Source organism: Vigna unguiculata, chromosome 1 (assembly GCF_004118075.2).
Source record: "Vigna unguiculata cultivar IT97K-499-35 chromosome 1, ASM411807v1, whole genome shotgun sequence".
Classification (NCBI taxonomy): domain Eukaryota; kingdom Viridiplantae; phylum Streptophyta; class Magnoliopsida; order Fabales; family Fabaceae; genus Vigna; species Vigna unguiculata.
The window spans coordinates 11,286,831-11,306,900 of NC_040279.1; positions in this window are offsets into that span (position 1 = coordinate 11,286,831).

Below are 20,070 nucleotides of genomic sequence, written 5' to 3' on the forward strand. Positions count from 1 at the left end.
TAATAACAAAGAAAGTTATGATCATGATCTATATATTGTGCCTTACTAAGCAAAATATATGTCTCGTCTCACGAAAGTTGTTGCTTTATTGCATAAAGTTGGGAGATATCGAGGGGATACCACTCTGCATGTTGCTGCTTCTAAGGGTTTCTCAAAGCTATGTGAGTTGATCATAGGAACGAAGAAGGAGAGGATTACTTGGTGAGACTGAAGAACAAAGAAGGAGAGACACCTCTCTTTCAAGCTGCTCTCAACTGGAAAAAATTGGCCTTTGCTTATCTTTCTAAACTTTTTGGCCACACCGCTCCATTGCAAGATCTTATGCGACACAATGGTGACACTATTCTTCACTATGCTATCAGTAGAGAGTATTTCAGTATCTTTCTCATACCTATCTTCTGTTCTTGCTATATGAAAAAGATGCATGTTATTCAATGCTCTTCTAAACCCATTATTGGCAAACTCAATGCTAAACATGGCTTACTCAAAAATATTTGTTAACTTTTTCTTTTTCTTTTGTAGTTTGAAGAGGTTGCTACATAGCAAGGCTGATGTTTTCCTTTCAAATCATTATTATGAGTCAGATTTGGCTTGGATGGATTTGGTTAGTCACATTAATTACTTTTATGTCACAATCATATTATCTACTTAGGTTGATTAACCATATATTTGATTAAGTCATAATTGGTGTTGTAACCACTTATTAATCATTACTAATGTGATCAATATTACTAATTAATTTAATATGGTAAAAAGAACATTACATACTAATGTTTTAATTCTGACTTTTCAGTTCTAATGCATTGCATAGTGAATATATGTGTTTCAATTTCAAGTAAATAACAATGAAGTATTCTTTGATATGTTATGTGTCTTACCATTGTTCCTTTAGCTTAAAAGTTACTTTGAAGTGAAACCTTAAACTCTAAAATTTTTAAAGCCCCATTTTTAGAATTTTTCTTCATTTAAAATGCTTATATTCACTGTCTCTCCTTTATTACGTATTCATTGTCTCTTTATTTTCCCCTTTACTTATTAAGTTTGTTTAGATCACTAATATTAATATTGAATGATGTGTGATACGATTCACACTATGGCAATGGAATTTGATGAATAAATCATTTTGGTTCTTGACTCGGACCATGAAACACCTTAGTTTATGAAACATCCAAATTGCATTTGTGTGCTTTTATATGTATTATTTAGTTTTATATATTAGGTTTTATTTTTGATTGAGAATTTCGTAATTCGTGGTTTTGCATTCACAATTTGGATTCACATGAGTGATTTTTTTTTTACTTATCTAACATACTAGTCTTGTCATCAATTGGTTCTCGTTAACTTTCTTTATTGTATTATGGTTCTCATTTACTTATCTAACATACTTCATTTATGATTCTCTTACTCATGTTGACAGCGAGGGAGAAGAAATAGATATCCAATTATTAAACCAAACAAACATGGATGAAGAATATGAGGATGAATACATTTCAAGTGAGGGTGACATGGATAGTGATTTTGATGAAACAAATACCTCTTCGGTAATTCATTCATTACAATTAATTGCATATCTTGTGTTAATTACATTAATATGTTTGTGATTTCTAATAATTGTAGTGAATGAGAGGCAAAATATCTGACACGTTTGGGTGTAGAAAACACAACCAAGTTTGAGTCTTTTCATTATAATTAACTTATTTTGTTTACTAACAGTTCATTGTTCCAATTTGTTTAATTTCTTACATGTTGTATACGTAATAAGTTCCACTTGCAAATGACTCAAAGGGGTAGAAGTGGTGGTCGTAGACCATCCAATCGTGGTGGATGAGGTGTTCGTGTTGATGATAGGGCTTCACCTAACACCAACTCTCCCACTTCATCTGTTCATCCAACCACTATGGAGTCTAGACGTCCTATCTATGAAGGACCATCACTTCCTATAGTTGAGGAAGAACATGCTGAACATTTAATAGAAGAGTCTATTCCTACTAGCTTTTCTATAGAGACCATACTGAATCAACCTTTTCCAGCACATGATTCACTTACACTTGAGTGTGAATTTGGCAATGTCATTGATCATAGGCCTTGGCTTCATGTAGAAAAAGAAGAGTAAGTATATTTTAATTTCATTGTGGAATTTCTTCAATGTGTCACTATTTACATATATCATTTTGACAATATGTTTGAACACAGATTTACTCCAACAAATGGCCCATCTACTATAATCTCACGGATCTTCAAAAAAAATTTGATGAACCAAATCCTAGTTGGAAGAAAGTTCGAATCGAGAATGCTAGTTGAATTGTGATTACATTTGAAATGTTATTTTTATTATTCAATTATGTGTGTTTGCTAACTGATTTTTCATGCAGAAAGAATATAGGTGGGATCCAGAACAAGAGCAAGCCATAAGATCTGTTTTTGAAATGAAAGGCGCACATATTTTAAAAAATGCAATGAATAAATTTAGGAATGGTTAGGATAAGGGGACTTGGATTCCACCAAGTGTTTGAGCAGCCTTGGATCTTCATTGGAGTTCTACAAAATTCCAAGACAATAGTGTCACAGCCAAGGCAAATCGGGCTATTCAGAAAGGAGTCACAACCTACTATGGTGGTTCCATATCTACTGCAACTCATTTTGAGAAAATGGTACTTATTATATTTTTTATATAGTTAGTTGAAATATAATATATTAGACTTAAGATGCTAAACTTTTACTTGTGTTTAAATATATGTAGACTAGGCAACTTGAACGAGAACCAACTGCTTGGGAGATTGTAGAAAGAACAAAGAAACTAAAGACTGAAGAATGGGTCAATGACAATACTTGTGACCTTGCAGTATGTTTAACATTTAATGTTATAATTTAGTGTTTGTTGTGTGTTTCCTTCTTGAGAGTAGTTTATGTTATTATTTTCAAGAAAAATATAAGCAACACTGAGAAGAAGTCCAATAACAACACATGCATGGAGGCTCATCTTCACAAAACTCTCATGTTCCCTCTATTGATGATAATGAAATATACTTTAGTGTTGTTGGAGGTGAAATTAAGAAAGGGAATGTGTATAGACTTGGTACATTAAGCAAAAAGTTTTATAGTTTTGCAGGTGCTCACTCTTCTACTAGCCAAGCTCTAGTGGTACATCAAATAGAAGAAATGCGTGAGACTATTCAAAAGTTGAATGCTGAACTTATGGCAAAGAATGCCAAGGAGAAGATGCAAGACCCGTGAAAAATTAATTAATTAAATAAATAATTAATTAATTAATAAATGCGGGTAGTAGGAGCCTTTATGGCATTAAATATTGGTTGATGTGACGTGGAAAAGTATTAGCTTAAGTGGTTGAGAGTACTTGATTGTGTGAGAGGACTTCGGTTTGAGTCTTAGGTATGTCATCTATGTGTTTGATATGGTGGAGTGATAATATAACTCTATATTTATAGGAATTGTCATGAGATATGAATTGGTTGAGTGGTTATGCATTGAATTGACATTTGGCAAGGTTGTGGGTTCAAACCTAGGTGAACCCATCTCTTTTTGCTAACAATTAGTTATGGCTTGAATTTGAAAGGGCACAGAAAACCCTAGCAGAAGGGCAACCAAAAGGGGCTGAAAAACCATTAAATCATAGGTCTTGAATAGCAATTAAACCATCATTAAGTTTAATTTCGTTTTGGCACTTAAACCTGCCATTAAGCCACCTATAAAAGGCTGAATTTGGGTGAGAAGAAGGTTTATGCAATGTGATTATTTTTACCTTTTAGAGGAGAGCTAATTTGAGAGGGTATTGGGGCAATTGGAGGCTAGTTTGAGAGAGGATCAAAGAGAGAGCATTACGCATAAATCAAATTATAAGCGAAGGAAATTCCAGGTTAGGGGAGTTGAACTTGTAAATTTTAGGTTTCGAGAATATTGCATGATTTTGATGATGCTATGCCATGAATTTCGTGTTGCATATGAGGTGAATTTGGGGTTTGGGTGTTTTGGTACTGTTTTATTGAAACTCTTACCTAATTGTATGAATATGATGGATTTCTACACTGAGTATGCTCTGCTATTGTGTGTAACGTCCCCACTGGAAATTACTTAATTAATTTAAATAAATAACCAAATTATTTAGTAAACTCATATTTTCATAATTCCCAAACGCGGGAAATTCAAAACCAATTACCGAGGTGCCATAATTCAAACCAATATTAATGTAATAACTTATTACAAATTCCAATAAAATATTCTAAGAAGGTAAAAGAAAGACATAATAATTTTCCTAGCTCCAACCCAAGCTATCCCCTCTCTCGGTCTCATGCATTAGCAACATCACCTGTATCATCAACTGCTCCTATGTAAAGAATTACACGATCATTGTCAACCACAAACAGAAAAGGTGAGCTCAGTAATATAAGAAATCACATAAACTTAAATAATATATAAACCGCCAGTTATATTATCATAATTAGACCTTGGCCAAGAAATTTAACCCCAAGGCCTTTCAACCTTCACAACACACAACATAAGTAACCATGGACTCAGGATTCATGATGCTCACACGAACCTGCCCGTTCGTGGTCCTGCCTCTACGAACCTCCCCGTTCGTAGTCCTGCTCTACGGACCTGCCCGCCCATAGTCTAACACATGTGATCTACCAGCCACATACCTCCCCGCACGCAACATCTCTCAAATGTGAGCACGGAACATACGAACCTACCTCGCTCGTATCCTCACATGAGAGTAACTGGGTATGAACCTCCCCGCTCATACCATCACATGTAAACCACTATCCATGAACCTACCCGCTCATGGCACAACATCTCCTGATCCACATTTGTATCAATGCGTACCACACATACAAACTACACTAAACTCGCTTGGGCTAGAAAACTTAACTTGAGCGATCCGGCCTATCTCGCTTAAGCCAATTCTTCCCGCCTAAGCGAGCGTGCTACAGTAGCTCACTTGCGAAGTCTCGCTTAGGCAAGCCTATCTCACTTGGGCGAGCTCTTCCTTCGCCTAGAGCATCACTTTCGCCTAGGTGGCGAGTTAAACATCACACAAAACAATCATGAGTTCTCGCTTAAGTGAGAACCTCTCGCTTGAGCGAGATGCCCCAAACTCGAGTCTCACAACCCTTGATTTCTCGCTTAAGCGAGATACACTCGCCTGAGCGAGTTAACAAGTCGCCCAAAACCCTGGGGCTCCGCCTGAGCGAGTGGCTCGAGCAGAATCAGGGTCATCACTCTACAACTCTCTCTTGAGCGAGCTTGGCTAGCCTGAGCGAAATTAGTAGATAGGTTTCATGTTTATGCACACCCAAACACATAAACAATGTCCAAAATCACATTCAACATTACCTAAACAATTCATCGCATAACACCAACATTAGGAACCTGATTCATACTCCAACTTGACCTTTAAATTTGAATTTTAACCATAATCACACATACAATATTGCAAACCTCATTATTTGCATATATTCGCATAAAGGATTACCCATACAACATTAAAACCATAAGAAACCCAATTTCACATTATATTGACTACGAAAATCTCATGGCAATCATACAATTTATTCATGCCCAACATAGAATGCACAAAATTGTCACCAAAATACATATAGATATGAAAAAGAGCTCCCCTAACCTAGAATCCCTTGCTCCAATTGGGTCTTCTAACCTTAGCTTTGCAATACCCCCAATAACTCCCCTTTGCTCCTCAAAACTTAGATTTCATGATTCTCTCTGACTCCCCTTTTCACCCCAAACTCGTGTTCCCCTTTCACTCTAGGTTTCAAACTTCACAAAACCCTTCTAATAACCCAAATTTCCCTTTTTATATGGTCATTTAATTATGGTAAATGGTAAAAACGAAAATTTGATTTTAAGTGTCTCTAAATGCATTTTAAGGACCATTATGGGTTGTTTTTCCCAACTCCCTTGGCTGCCCATTGCCCCTAGGGTTTTCCCACCCTTTCACATTCAGACCACTATTATAATAGCAAAAGTAAATAGATCAATTTCGTTCTGAGCAGGATTTGAACCCTTGCAATTCCAAGGTCAAGGCACAACCAAGTCATGTTTGTGTTAATTCCTCTAATTCTATAATTATGTTATCACCCAACATACTCATGCATATTATAAAATTAATAATAAATCAAATAACACATACATGACATACACAGGACTCAAATCCAAGTCCTTTCACACAATCAAATACTCTCAACCACTTGAGCTAGTTGGGTTTTGGGGGCCTATATTGTGTCTAAACTATGCTTATATTTTTGGTACAATGTTTTCAAACTAAATTGGTATGATTTGGAAGTGTGATTTGGGCATGGTCGCTATGTTGCGTGCGTAAACAGTGTAGGAGTTTGCATTTCTCGCTCAGGCGAGCCAGGTTTGCCTAGGCGAGATTATAGGAGACTCAAATACTGTTTCTGCTCGAGCGTCTCGCTTAGGCGAAGGAATCTGGTTCTGAGCGACAAGCCAACTCGCTTAGCTGAGCGTGTCTCATTTAAGCGAGAATCTGCGAATGTTTGGAGGTTGTGCTTGGGCCTCTCGCTAAGGCGCGAAGCCCTATTTTGGGCGAAAGAGTATCTCGCTCAGGTGAGAGTCCCTCGCCTAAGCAAGAATCCGAAGAAGGTCTTGCTGTTTTGGTTAACTCGTCGCCTAGACAAGAGTTTGGACTTTTGAGCGAAAGGTGGACTCGCCCAGGCAATTGAGGCTCGCCTAAGCGAAAGTTCGAGGTTGTTTTGTGTGAGGCATTCTCAGGCGAGGTAACCTAGCTTAAGCGAGGTAGGTTTGGGTGTTTAGGCGAAGGCTTCAAGCTTTAGTGAAGGATAGAGCAATTGCGTGTTTTAAAGCAATCAATTATTGTGGATTGGATTTGGTGTGTGTTTGCTTAGTGAGGCATGTTCTACAAGGCTTCTAGGATATCTCATAGGTGGGCTTGCTAGTGTTCCTTGAGTTGTGGCTCGGAACGTATCCCTTGAGTTGTGGCTCAGAATAGGGGTTAAGCACGTGGCATTCTCTGAGTTATGGCTCGAAATGACATCCCTTGAGTTGTGGCTCGGGATAGCGGATGAACACGAGGAACTCTTGAGTTGTGGCTCGGGTTGGCGAGTGTTGCCGGTGTGAGTGTGCTGGTTGTGGCCAATACAGATGGGTCCAGATAGATTGCCCTCCTCAGTGAATAATTGATGAGTTTGGTAGTCTTGGGACGTTACAGACTATGTTCGTATTGGGAACTCCACCTGGCGTTACGGTGTGTGATCCGTAGCATGGTTTGTCGCACGTGTTATATCGGTTGTGGCTGATAGGTGTGGCAGCAAGACATCGTGAGGTACACACTATAAGATGTAGAACACGGTTAACATGGTTGTGGCCATGTGGAAGGAAAGGATGAGTTTCCTTTGAGGTGAATTGATATCAACATGGTTGTGGTCTTGTGAGATGAAAGGATGTATTCCTTTGATATGTTTTGTTTATGTATATGATTGATATATATATATATATATATATATATATGTGTGTGTGTGTGTGTGTGTATGTGTGTGTGTGTGTGTATGTGTGTGTGTATGTGTGTGTGTGTGTGTGCTTATTATATTAGCTCACCCTATCTGCTTGTGTTTGGCGATGATCGTGTACGCGGTACACGTGAGCAGAGGATATTACAAGTGGAGCTGGTGAGGCTTAGGCTTGGAGCGTGGGCCAGCTGGGAGGATTTTATAAAGTTGTTTTATTATGGATTTTTAGATTATAAACTTTCTTTTTGAATATGGACTTGTTTTAAATATAAGTTTCTGATGTAATTGAGATATTGTTATTTGGTTTTAAATTTTAAATTTCCTGCATTTTGGGGAAATGATGTTATATTGAATAAAGTTATTTGTATTTTCATTATTTTATTATTTAAAATTCGTAATATCTAGTCGGGATGTTACAAAAGACTCGGGTTGACTTAGCTCAATTAGGCTTGGACTGACTCAGATCAAGATGGATCTAGGGTGACTCATGTAGACTTAAGTTTGGGTCGTCTCACCTTAACCTTGGTCAAAAGCAACTTGAGTAAACTTGGGGCCTAGACCAACTCGACTTGACAAGACATGGTCTCTTGTCGACTTAACTCAACATGGGCTCATGCCGAATTAGCTTAACTTTCTGAATGGCTTGACTCAGCTCAACCTTTATTAGGTAGACTCGACTACACCTTTGCCCTGATTGAGTTAGCTCAACACTTTGACCCGAGAAAACTCACCTCAACCTTCGACCCAAGCCCACTAGACTCAACCTTTAGCCTAGGCCAACTTGTCTCATCTTTTGATTGATGTAGATTTTGATATACTATTTGCCTTAGGTCGATTCGGCTCAACCCTTCGACATGGACTAACTTGGTTTGGCCCTTTGGGCTAGGATGACTCAACTTGACCTTTTATTTAAGCTGATTCAACTTAATCATTGACCCAGGCTAACTCACCTCAAATATCATCTTTAGTCGACTCGGTTCGACTTTTTATCTCTATTCCCAACTCAACTTGACCATGAGCCTGTGCCATAAACTTACCTTTGCATTTATCCTAGGTCTACTTGTCTTGGCCTTTGGCCTATGTTGACTCAACATGAACTTCGCCTCGGGCTGACTTGACTAGAACTTTGGTTTAGGCACACTCGGTTCAACTTGGCTTAACTTGACCTATTCAACTTGACTAGGCTTGGGCCGACATGATTTACTCTTTGGCTTTGCCTGATTTAGGTGGGCCAAGGTTTGGATTGACTTTGCTTGACCTAGGCACACCTTGATGTTAGATTTTCAAAAAAAGAAAAAAATTATCCAATTTAGAATTGATCTAGATTTAATGAAATGGATCAGACTTAAAATTCAAAATTGTGGATTTGGATTTAAGTATAATCCATTTAAATAGACTTAGAGCATTATAAATTTGGATAATATGGATTGGATTTGAGAGTTTGGATTTTTTTGTCACAAAAATATAAAGTTACTATGAGAAGACCCATAAAAAATTTTTGGCATCAAAAGTGCATAAGAATCATATTTGTTGCAAATTATAATCGGAAGATTAGTAATAAAATGTTAAATTATAATTGAAACAATGATGACTTTAAGTGAGCATTATATGGATGAAAAAATGTGCTGGAAGCGAGACAAAAAAATGTTGTATGTGAACGAAAGAAAGGATGTTAAGTAAGAAGGTCAGATCTTGTTTAACACGAGTTTGGACTCAAATAAGCGAGAGAGTTACATCTCGTTTAACACAAGTTTGGATGCACAAGAGTATAAGCTTGGTTGAATGGATTGAAGTCCTTCTGCTTATGTGAATACATGATATTGTGTTGCAATGAGTTTTTTTTTTCTTTTTTCTGATACTTCATCTTCTTTTATCCTCTTAATATTATAGCTAAATAATTTCTCTCACTCCATCAATAATATAATAGCATTATGCTCCCTTAAGGCACTTTTAAATTTCAAATGGCTAAAGGATGCTCTTTAATCTAGTAAAAATTTCTAACTTGAAACTATTAACAAAGGTTTATTCTTCTTTTTTTCACGATTTCAAATTTTCACCTATTTTACTCTTAGTTAGGCACTGGCATGAAATTTCCATCGATGTCATTCATGTTTCATACTCCATCAACATTGAAGTGCAACATAAAGTTCTCAAAATAAAGGACTAATGAACGGGAAAGTGCTAAAGATGTATAAAATATTGAAAGTAAGATACTAAAATTTACGTAATTCTAAAATTCTTATTCCAATTTTTTATTCGCTATGCATCTTAGGTAGTCCACATTTATAAAAGGAATACATTTGTATCTACAAATATTTGTTATATATCAACTTGATTTTAAGAATGTGTTCATTAACTAGATACACTTTAAATATATTTAAAAAAAATGTAGTTATACAACTTTAAGGTATTTTTTCCAAGAACAACTTCATGTACATTCACCAGTACAGTAAGGGTTTTTTGTCCCATTTATTTTCCTCATTTTGGCTCGGGTCTGGAACTGAGGCATATTGGGACGAGGCCAAAAGGTATCTCTTTTGGCTTCGATTGTTACCCGAGGCCATATACCCCCTTTTATGCCTTGGTTGTTAACAAACTGGTGCCATATACCCGCTTTTCTACCTCAGGTCAGCTAGGACCGAAGCCATAGGTTAATTTTTTTTTTTAATTAAAATTTTCGCAAACTCTTTGGCCTCGGTTATGGTAAGAACCGAGGCCATAGGTTACCTTTTTGCCTCAGTCTAGGTAACAACTGAGGCCTATTCTACTGCTTTTTTTTTAAATAAATTTTCTGTTTTATTGTGATTCCCACATTTAAACCTGCATATTTTTTTCACAGAGCAGCACAAACCAGAACAAAATATTTTCTCAAACATCCACAATCCAAAAACATTTAAAAGATAATTGATATATACACAATCAAAATACATATATCTTAATCAATACTATTGTACATTTGAATTATGAATTTTGCACATGCTATCCTACCAAACTTTATGGACTTCGCGGGAATTGGCAAAGGACTCTTGAATGTCTGCAAAATAAGACATTAAGTTAAGTTAGTATATAGAAAGACAACTTTAGTATACCAAACTTTAGAATATTGCAAAGTAATTGTTTTAATTTAAAAATATATTGTCGTTTCCCAATTAGTTGTAATACGAGCACGCACAATTGTTGTCGTCCATTACATTATATAGTAACCACACTCATATAAGTCGGTTTGTCTATTATACTACATTATATCAACAATTAATGAAGAAAATCAAATCAAACAATTATAAATATATGGATAGAAATATCAAACCTAGAGAGAACACCATGCAAGACATTTTGCCTTAACCGTTGATCTCCCTAACAACATGTTATGTCCAATAATTGAACTATGATAAAGGGAATAAATTAGGATACTTTTATATAACATGTCATTTTCATAAGATTGAGATTAGGTTTCTTACCAATCTATCACTTGTCTAAGATGGTTAGGGGGAGGGCGGTGCAAAGAGCAAAACCACACAACAAGGTTCTCCCTTAGGGAAACCACAAGTAATTGCCAATGACGTATGAGAAGAAAATAAATTCATTGTTATGCATTAAAATGATAGATTATATTCATAAGTTAACAAAAATGACTTACCTAGCAACATAAGGGACAAAATAAATTTCCTTTCCGCATTGAAAGCATTCAGTCACATATAACTAGATGTCATCAAACTTGTTGCCTTCATGAGTGAGTTTGGGGTCTACAAACCCATATACATCATTCAGTCCCATAGTTTCAGTGACACCAAACAAATACCTAAACATAAAATTGATTTTATATAAGTAAATAGATAAATATATCATATAACTATATATAATGATTGAAAGACTTACATCATTCATAATTGAATAATGGTAATACTCAGTTCCTCTTGTCCCTGTGCAAGCTCCAAGACATCTTGGAAATGCAAGTAAAGTGGGATGTCAAGATCTCTCCCAAAAATGTTAGCATCCCAAGGAACCTGCATCGGCTTATCAGCTATGATTTCTGCAAGTTGGAGCAATGCACCAAGAGGATCGTCCAAAGAGAGAAGAATCTTCTTTGATTGAGGTTTTTCCTATATTGATGCAATTTTAGTTAAAATGGAATATAATTTAAGTTTAAATATAATAAACATGTAAACTTAAAAATGTAGTATATTTGTGGGTTTAAGAGTCTGTACCAGGGGGTCAGTAACAGCCAAATCTCTAGGCCAAGCGAGGAAACACCGGAATGCTTGTGCCACAGTATACACCTCATCTGTTGGCACAGGAACTAAAGCAAACGGCATGAGAACCTCCTCTACCGTGACCTTAACCTCATCCTCTGATAACTCCATGCCATGAAGAACTGTGGTTGCCTCAAATACTTTTCCACGAGCCACTAGTGTCTTCTCTGTGCTATCCCAAATATATAGCTGACATGGATGAGTGTCATCCATGTCATCCCCGGGTAGAGCTGAACAACTCGCATTTCCGCTTCTACTTGTTAGAGTCAATGATTTATTAATGTCATTCAATTACTTTATTAAATATCATTTATTCAATCCATAACTTATAGAAAACAAATTTACCCGTGGGCGGCACAAATGGGTCTAGTTCTAGCGGAGGATCCACTGGCGAGTGAATGTCATAATGCTCAAATTGGCGCATAAGTTCTTCTCTCACATGCGTCGTGATCATTTCCTTCATTCTTTGTTCATAATCAGCACCATGACTGCATGAAGACTAATGAGAGGAAGAACAAAAAATTGGCATATGTGACTCTTTATCCAGCACCACGCACACGTCTAGGGTGCTCAGGTCGTCCAATTGTAGCAGCAAGTATGTCATGATGACCTTCTGGAATGAATCCTGTAACACCCGAGAAAAATTAAATAGTTAATTAAATAATTATTCAATAAATGCGGGTAAGGGGAGCGTTTAAAGTATTTAATGCAGATAGTTATAATGTGGAAAAGTACTAGCTCAAATGGCTGAGAGTACTTTTTGTGTGTGAGGACTTGGGTTCGAGTCCTATGTGTGTCATTTGTGTGTTATTTAATTATGAATTTTTAAGTTATATATTTTAAAGAGTGATGTGATCTCGTAAGTTTAAAATCTAAGGAATTATCACAATTGTGATTTGGTTGAATTGGTTGTGCACTTGGCTTTCTAATTGAAGGGTTGCGGGTTCAAGTCTTGTTAAGAACCAAATTAAACTTCCTTTTTAGGTTACTTTTATTTTTGCATGGAATTTGAAAAGGCCAGCTTAACCTACTTGTCTAAGGGGTTGGAAAATTATATTAATAATCCACTTAATAGCTATTAAACCCCATTTATGGTAATTTTCATTTTGGTAAATGAATGAGTGAATAGAGTACTCATAAGCTAAAGAGAGAGAGTGAATTAGTGAAGGGAGAAGTGTTGTAGTACGTGGGAGCCTTGGACAGAAGGATTCTGGTGAATTGGGATTGATAGCAGAGGGAGAGTGAGGAGGAGAAACTAACGTGGGAGTGGGAGCAAGGGCAAGGAAGCTTTTGATTGGAGTACACTCACACTAATTTGAATTTGAAGCGAATTCCAGGTTAGGGGAGTTGTTTTCTTGTCTTTTGTGATTGTATCTGAATAACTGTACAATGCCATGGATTATAGCATGATTCTCGCGTTGTTTCTGCACTGTTTGATTGGAGTTTCTGGATTTTTCTAGAAACCGCCTGGCGGTTCATCCCCTACCACCAGGCAGCACATCAGATTGTTGCGTTGTTCTTGTTTTGACATGAACCGCCTGGCGGCGATGAGTTTTTGCCAGGCAGCGCGACACAGTTGGCGTTCTGTTTGGTGGTGTTAATGTTGATTTGAGTGAACCTAACAAATTCCTGAGTCCTAGTGGATTTTATATAATTGTGTGATGGGTTATTGTCTTGAATTTCTTGTTTGGGATGTTTGTGATCATATTGGAATTTCGTATATGGGAAGTTAGGGTTGAAATCAAGGAGTTATTGTGAACCTTGGATTGTTGGGCTAATTAGAAAGTAACTGGAATTATGAAATGTGAAATTCATAATATTGTTAAGAATGGATGTTGAAAATGAGGTAAATATATGTGAGGTGGTTATCGGGGAAGAAGAAGAGTGAGTTAGGTTCGTGGGTAGTGCAGAAACGTGGGCAGATGACCTGATGCTGGTATGCCGCCTGGCGGGGCCGTGCTGTCCGCCAGGCGATGATGTGTGGCAGCCCTGATTGAGTGTTGTATTGAGGGTTACTGAGAGAGAGAGAGAGAGAGAGAGAGAGAGAGAGAGAGAGAGAAAGAAAGAGAGAGAGAGAGAGAGAGAGAGAGAAAGTCTTGGTGATTGAAAAGGTTGGTGTAGTGGAAGAGAGAAAAATTATGAGTGAGAAGTTGGGGAGGAGAGATAGCTTGAAAAGGAGCAATGTAGAGGGATAGGAAGTGGATTATGCTTGTATGTAGTGTAATGAATAAGAGGAATACAACTGGAATATTTTGATGCCTAATAGGAACTGAACATGATGCTAAACTGTTAGTTGATATTGTGGGTCAATGATAGTGAAGAGGAGTTTAGTTGAGAAGGATGGTAGATAAGTTGGAACTAAGAATTCTCGTGAGATGGGCAAGTGGAATGGGAAGAAAGAGTGAAGGATGAAAGGATACATGAACTGTTGATTTGGTATAGGAGGGTTATTGATGAGCATAATTATGTAAAAGTAAGAGATGAGAATGGGTTCTGTTATTGGTGAATTAAGACATAATGTCATGACATGAGTATAAATAAATCTCTAGTTGAAATATGTGAATGATAAAGATGGGCTATAGTGAAATCAAAATAGATTGGGGATTGGCAGGAAAACAGGTTTGGGTACTGAGACCTAAAGGCGAATTGTCCCTTAGAGACCTAAAGGCGAATTGTCCCAAAGGCGTATGTTCCGTGCTCACGGTTGAGAGATGCCACGTGCGGGGAGGTACGGGGCTGGTGGATCACATGTGTTGGACTACGGGCGGGTAGGTCCGTAGAGCAGGACTACGAGCAGGGAGGTTCGTAGAGCAGGACTACGAGCGGGAAGGTTCATAGAGGCAGGACCACGAGCGGGAAGGTTCGTGTGAGCATCATATTCCCGAGTCCGAGGCTAACCATTTGTGTGATTGAAGGTTATAACGCCTTGGGGTTAAGGTCTTGGCCAAGAACTAAATAGATTGACTAAAATGGGTGTATGACTTATTGTGTTTATATTATATGTGTTGTTTTATTTTTCTCAGCTCACCCTTTCTATTTGTGTATGGCGATGATCGTGTAATTCATTACACGGGAGCAGATGTTACTACAGGTGATGCTGAGGATGCTTAGGCGATGGAGTGAGGGCTAGCTTGGAAAATTAGAGTTAGGGCTTTTCACTATGTATTTATGACACGTTCATTTATGGCTTTGGATTTTGGAAATTTTAGAGCTTTACTATTACTACATTTATAAATTTTGGCGTGCGATTTTTATATTGTAAATTTTCCCGCGTTGGGAATAATAACATCGCGACTTTTGAGATTTAATTGTTTATTTTAATTATTTTTTTTAGTAATATTCCTTAGGGATGTTACAAATCCTCCTTGGGAGGTTTGCTCAACCAACGAATCCTACAATGTAACAAAAAAATTTATAAAAAAAAAATTACAATATAAAACATGAATGAGCTATTTAGATAAGAATTGTATCTTACAATTTTCTCAGAGATTTCTCGTGCAGATTCAAAAGTGTAGTTGCCCGATGAGCATAAACGGGCTAACTTTCACTTTTAATGACGTGATGGTGGTGAAGGAGGCCCAATATCTTCACCCTCAGAAGGTGGGGGCCTAGATTTTTTCTTTTCTGACATTATCTTCTCTTCAAGTTTTCTATACCCACCACGAGATAATATGTGAGGGTTTTATTTTGAGCACTTATGCTTTGAGCCTTTTTTCTCTTTACCTGTAACATGTAAAATCCACTTTATGAATTAGTTAAAATTTTGCATAATTATCAATTGTGCTATTGATGATTTCAAATAAACATACCTGTCATCCCTCAGATGTCCGAAGCTCAAGAAACTGACGCCATGTGTCTTCATCAATCCAAGTGTATTTCAACCATGGATTTTCATTCTTTTTATATCCAAAGACATACCTAGACATCAACTTGGTCTTAAAACCACGAAATTTCTCAACCACCGATGACAAACATTTTTGTTTAAGCGTCGCCACATTTGGAATATCAAATGTTAGCTGCAATATAGAAAATGTCATCAACAATATTTATCATATTATCAACAAAATCAAAATATAACGTTAATAACATTAATATTAGTTACCAATAAATCTTGCCATATCATTTCTCGATCAACTTTGCTGACATGATCAAAAGATGGCGTAAGGATTGATATTCTCTCTCGTCCCAACATTCCTAAATAACTTTTGAAGACGTCCCCATAACGACCACTAGGCATTCCAGTGTCGACGTTAATATCAACATGTGTTTTCTGACCTTTAGCTCTTTTAATTAAGAACTCTCTCAACCTAGTGGCTCCTCTGGTAGGTCTCTTAGTCGGTGTTTCATCCTCTGATGAAGTATAATGTTCAACCATGTATCTATGAAATGAAAACATAAAAAAACATTAATAAGCAACATATAAAATAATATATAAAACATTATTTAACAAAACACCTAAATTTTAACAAGAACATGAAATTCATACATAAAGTTATTGATTGGTCATATGTATATTCCTTCATCGTGATCTTCTCGAATTGCATGTACATCATCAACTAGATGGATTTCATCAACATTTATCGTTCTTCTAAATGGGTGGGTGACAACAATATTAAGATCACTCATATTCTCTTCATTAGGTTCAATATGTTTTTTTCCATGAAGAGCGACAAACCAATGTTCAGACGTAGGATCTTTAACATAGAAAACCTGAGATGTTTGTTGTGCCATGATAAATGGCTCGTGTCGATAATCCACCTTTCAAACATCCACTAGAGTCATTCCTGATTCATCTATTTTGACACCACTCTTATTGTCAATCCACTTACATTTGAATAGTGGAATAGTAAACATGGTATAATCAACCTCCCATATCTCTTGTATTACACCATAGTATGTCATTGATCCTACTGCGGGATTTTGATCTTTAGATGTAAAAAATTGTAGCGACTTAGCTTCAAGACTGACTCCACTATTTTGTACTGTGCTTTTATCATCTAGATACTTTGTATATAATGTGCAATTATTGATTTCATAACCTGTACAACAGATGACATCAAATTTCAACTCATTCGCTAACCACATCAAAGTCTCAGAGCATTGCGAATCTTTCAAAAAAACCTCAGATTTCAACCAAGGCATGAGTGTTCTATTATGCTCCATCAAATGCCATTTTTCTGATTGTCTTGGATTGTTCTCTTTCACAATGACTTTGTGTGCAGATAAGTAAGGCATTACCTCATTTGTGTTGTTCAATATGTATAGGTGTGCTTGCATCAACTCTTCGCGATCTTTGGTAACCACACTCGCACCTCGGATGCTGTTACTTATAGAACACTTGTTCAACCATGATCTGTGAGGAACTCCTATCAGTTTTGCTTTTGCCATGTAATCTGAACAAAACTCGACACTTTCTTCAGCAATATATCTTTCGATCATTGAAGCTTCTGGACGATATTGATTTTTCACATATCCTTTCAAAATCTTCATGTAACGTTCAATGAGATACATCTATCTTAAGTATAATGGTCCACAAAACTTGATTTCTCTCACCAAATGAACAAGTAAATGTACCATGATGTCAAAAAATGATGGAGGGAAAAACATCTCTAGCTGACACAAGATGATAACAATTTTGGCTTGAAGTTCATCTAACTTTAAAGGATCAATGACTTTGCTACAAATTGAAAAGAAGAATGCACCCAAATGCGTTATATTTTGTCTAACATTTTTGAGTAAAATTCCACGCATAGCTACAGGTAACAATTGTTGCATTAAGATGTGGCAATCATGAGACTTTAGGCCAACAAGCTTCAAGTCTTGCATGGACACTAAACTCTGAATATTTGAAGAGTATCCTTGAGGTACCTTGACACTCTTTAAACATAAGCAAAAACTTATCTTCTTTTGTCTGGACATAGTGTAACATGCAGGGGGCAAATAAGTACACCTACCAACCTCCCTTGGTGCCAAGTCTTCTCGGATCTTCATTTCAACCAAATCCAAACGAGCATTTACTCCATCTTTTGTCTTTTTTTGAATGTTAAGTAGTGTACCAATCAAGCTATGACACACATTCTTCTCTACATGCATGACATCTATGCAATGCCTAACTTCTAACTTCGACCAATATGGAAGGTCAAAGAATATTTATTTTTTTCTTCCAAGGGCTCGATGCAGATAACTTCTTGGACGTTTTACCAAATACATGATGTACTTTATTAACTTTTTCATGAATTTGAATGTTAGTTAATGGAGTTGGTGTTTTGTCATTCTCTTGATGTCCATTAAATGCTTTCTTTAACCTTGGATAAGGATGATTAGCTTGTAAAAACCTTCGATGGCACAAATACACGGTCTTCCTTCCGTTTTTCAACTGATGAGATGTTGTGTTTTCTTCACATATAGGACATGCTTTATGACCCTTGACATTGTACCCTGACAAATTACCATAAGTTGGAAAGTCATTAATGGTGCAAAATAACATTGCATGCATCATGAAAGTTTCAGAAGCAACAACATCAAATACTTCAACACCATCAACCCATTACAACTTAAGGTCTTCAACTAGAGGATTGAGATATACATCTATGTCATTTCCAGGCTACTTTGGACCAGATATCATCATAGACAACATCATGTATTTTCTCTTCATGTAGAGTGCAGAAGATAAGTTGTAAATGAATAATATAACAGGCCAACAACTGTGGTTTGTACTTAAATTTCCAAATGGATTCATTTCATCGGTAGCTAAGCCAAAACGAATATTTTTACATTCTTCACCGAACTTGGGAAATTCCTGATCAATATTTTTCCATTGCATTGAATCAGCTGGATGACGAAGGAGTTCGTCACATCTTCTCTCAGTTGCATGCCATCTAAGGTTTTTAACGTCTTTAGGATTTGCAAACAAACGCTTAAGTTTGGGCACGATTGGAAGGTACCAGACTACTTTCAAAGCAGATCCTTCCTTCTCTATTTTACGATTATCTTCACTGTTTCTTTTCTGCTTGTACCGTGATGACCCACACTTCGGACATTTTTTCAAATCTTCAAATTCTTTTCTGTATAATATGCAATCATTAGGACATGCGTGTATCATTTTATACTCCATACCAATCGGACAAAGAATTTTCTTGACGTCATAGTTTCGAGTGGGCAGAGTATTTCTTTTGGGAAGCATTTCATTCAAGAGCACGAGTAATTCTGTGAAGCTTTTATCTGTCCAACCATTGATCGCTTTCAAATTCATAAGTCTTAAAATCGCTGATAATCGCGTGAACTTAGTTGAACCAACATACAACGGAGTTTTCGCATCAGCAGACATCGTCTCATACACATGCGCTTGTGCAAAAGCTTCTGCGCCAACATCCCGTATCATGTCCTCCATATTGTCTTCTTCTACTCGCTCTTCACATCGCTCTTTTCGTCACTCTTCTCGTCGCTCTTTCATGGAGGAATCAACAAGATATTCAGTTCGAGAAACAGTTGAAATGTATATTAATTCCCTAACTTGAGTTGCATTCAATTTTCTTCCATTCAAACAGTTGACACAAGGACATCTGAACTTCACCTCATCATCACTTCTCCCCTCATAACGTTGCGCAAATTTTATAAATTCTTCTACTTCATTCTCATACTCAGCGCTGATACGTGGTAAATTAATTCAATCTCGATCCATACTGAAATTGCATGAACAATTTCAGTAATATTTGAATCAATGCTCACGTCGTAATCAAGGTGTGACCATATCCCATTTAAGAAGATTACTTTCTTTATTTTATTGGTACATATTACTTTTAAAATACATATCTTAAATTTCACGAAATTTTGCCAGCATTTCGCATTGGCCTTCAGGATACACGAAATGAAAGTGATTATAAACCACAATCAAATATGCACCCGAAGATCAATACAAAACACAATTGACAAATATTCATGAATTTTAAGATATGTATTTTAATATATATATATATATATATATATATATATATATATATATATATATATATATATATATATATATATATATATATATATATATATATATGCACTAATAAATTACTAGAAAGTAATTAATCTTCTTAAACTGTCCAATCAGACAATTCAAGATTCAATACATTTAAATTATTAGTATTGTATCCCCTTATATCTAATTTTAAAAAAAATGTAGTTTTTTCAAAATGAAAACTCGGGGACAATACATAATTTTCGTATTGAATCTCAAATGAGAAACTAAGGCTAACTCAGATATAAAAAAAGCAAACAACATATTTTAACAAATAATTAATCACATA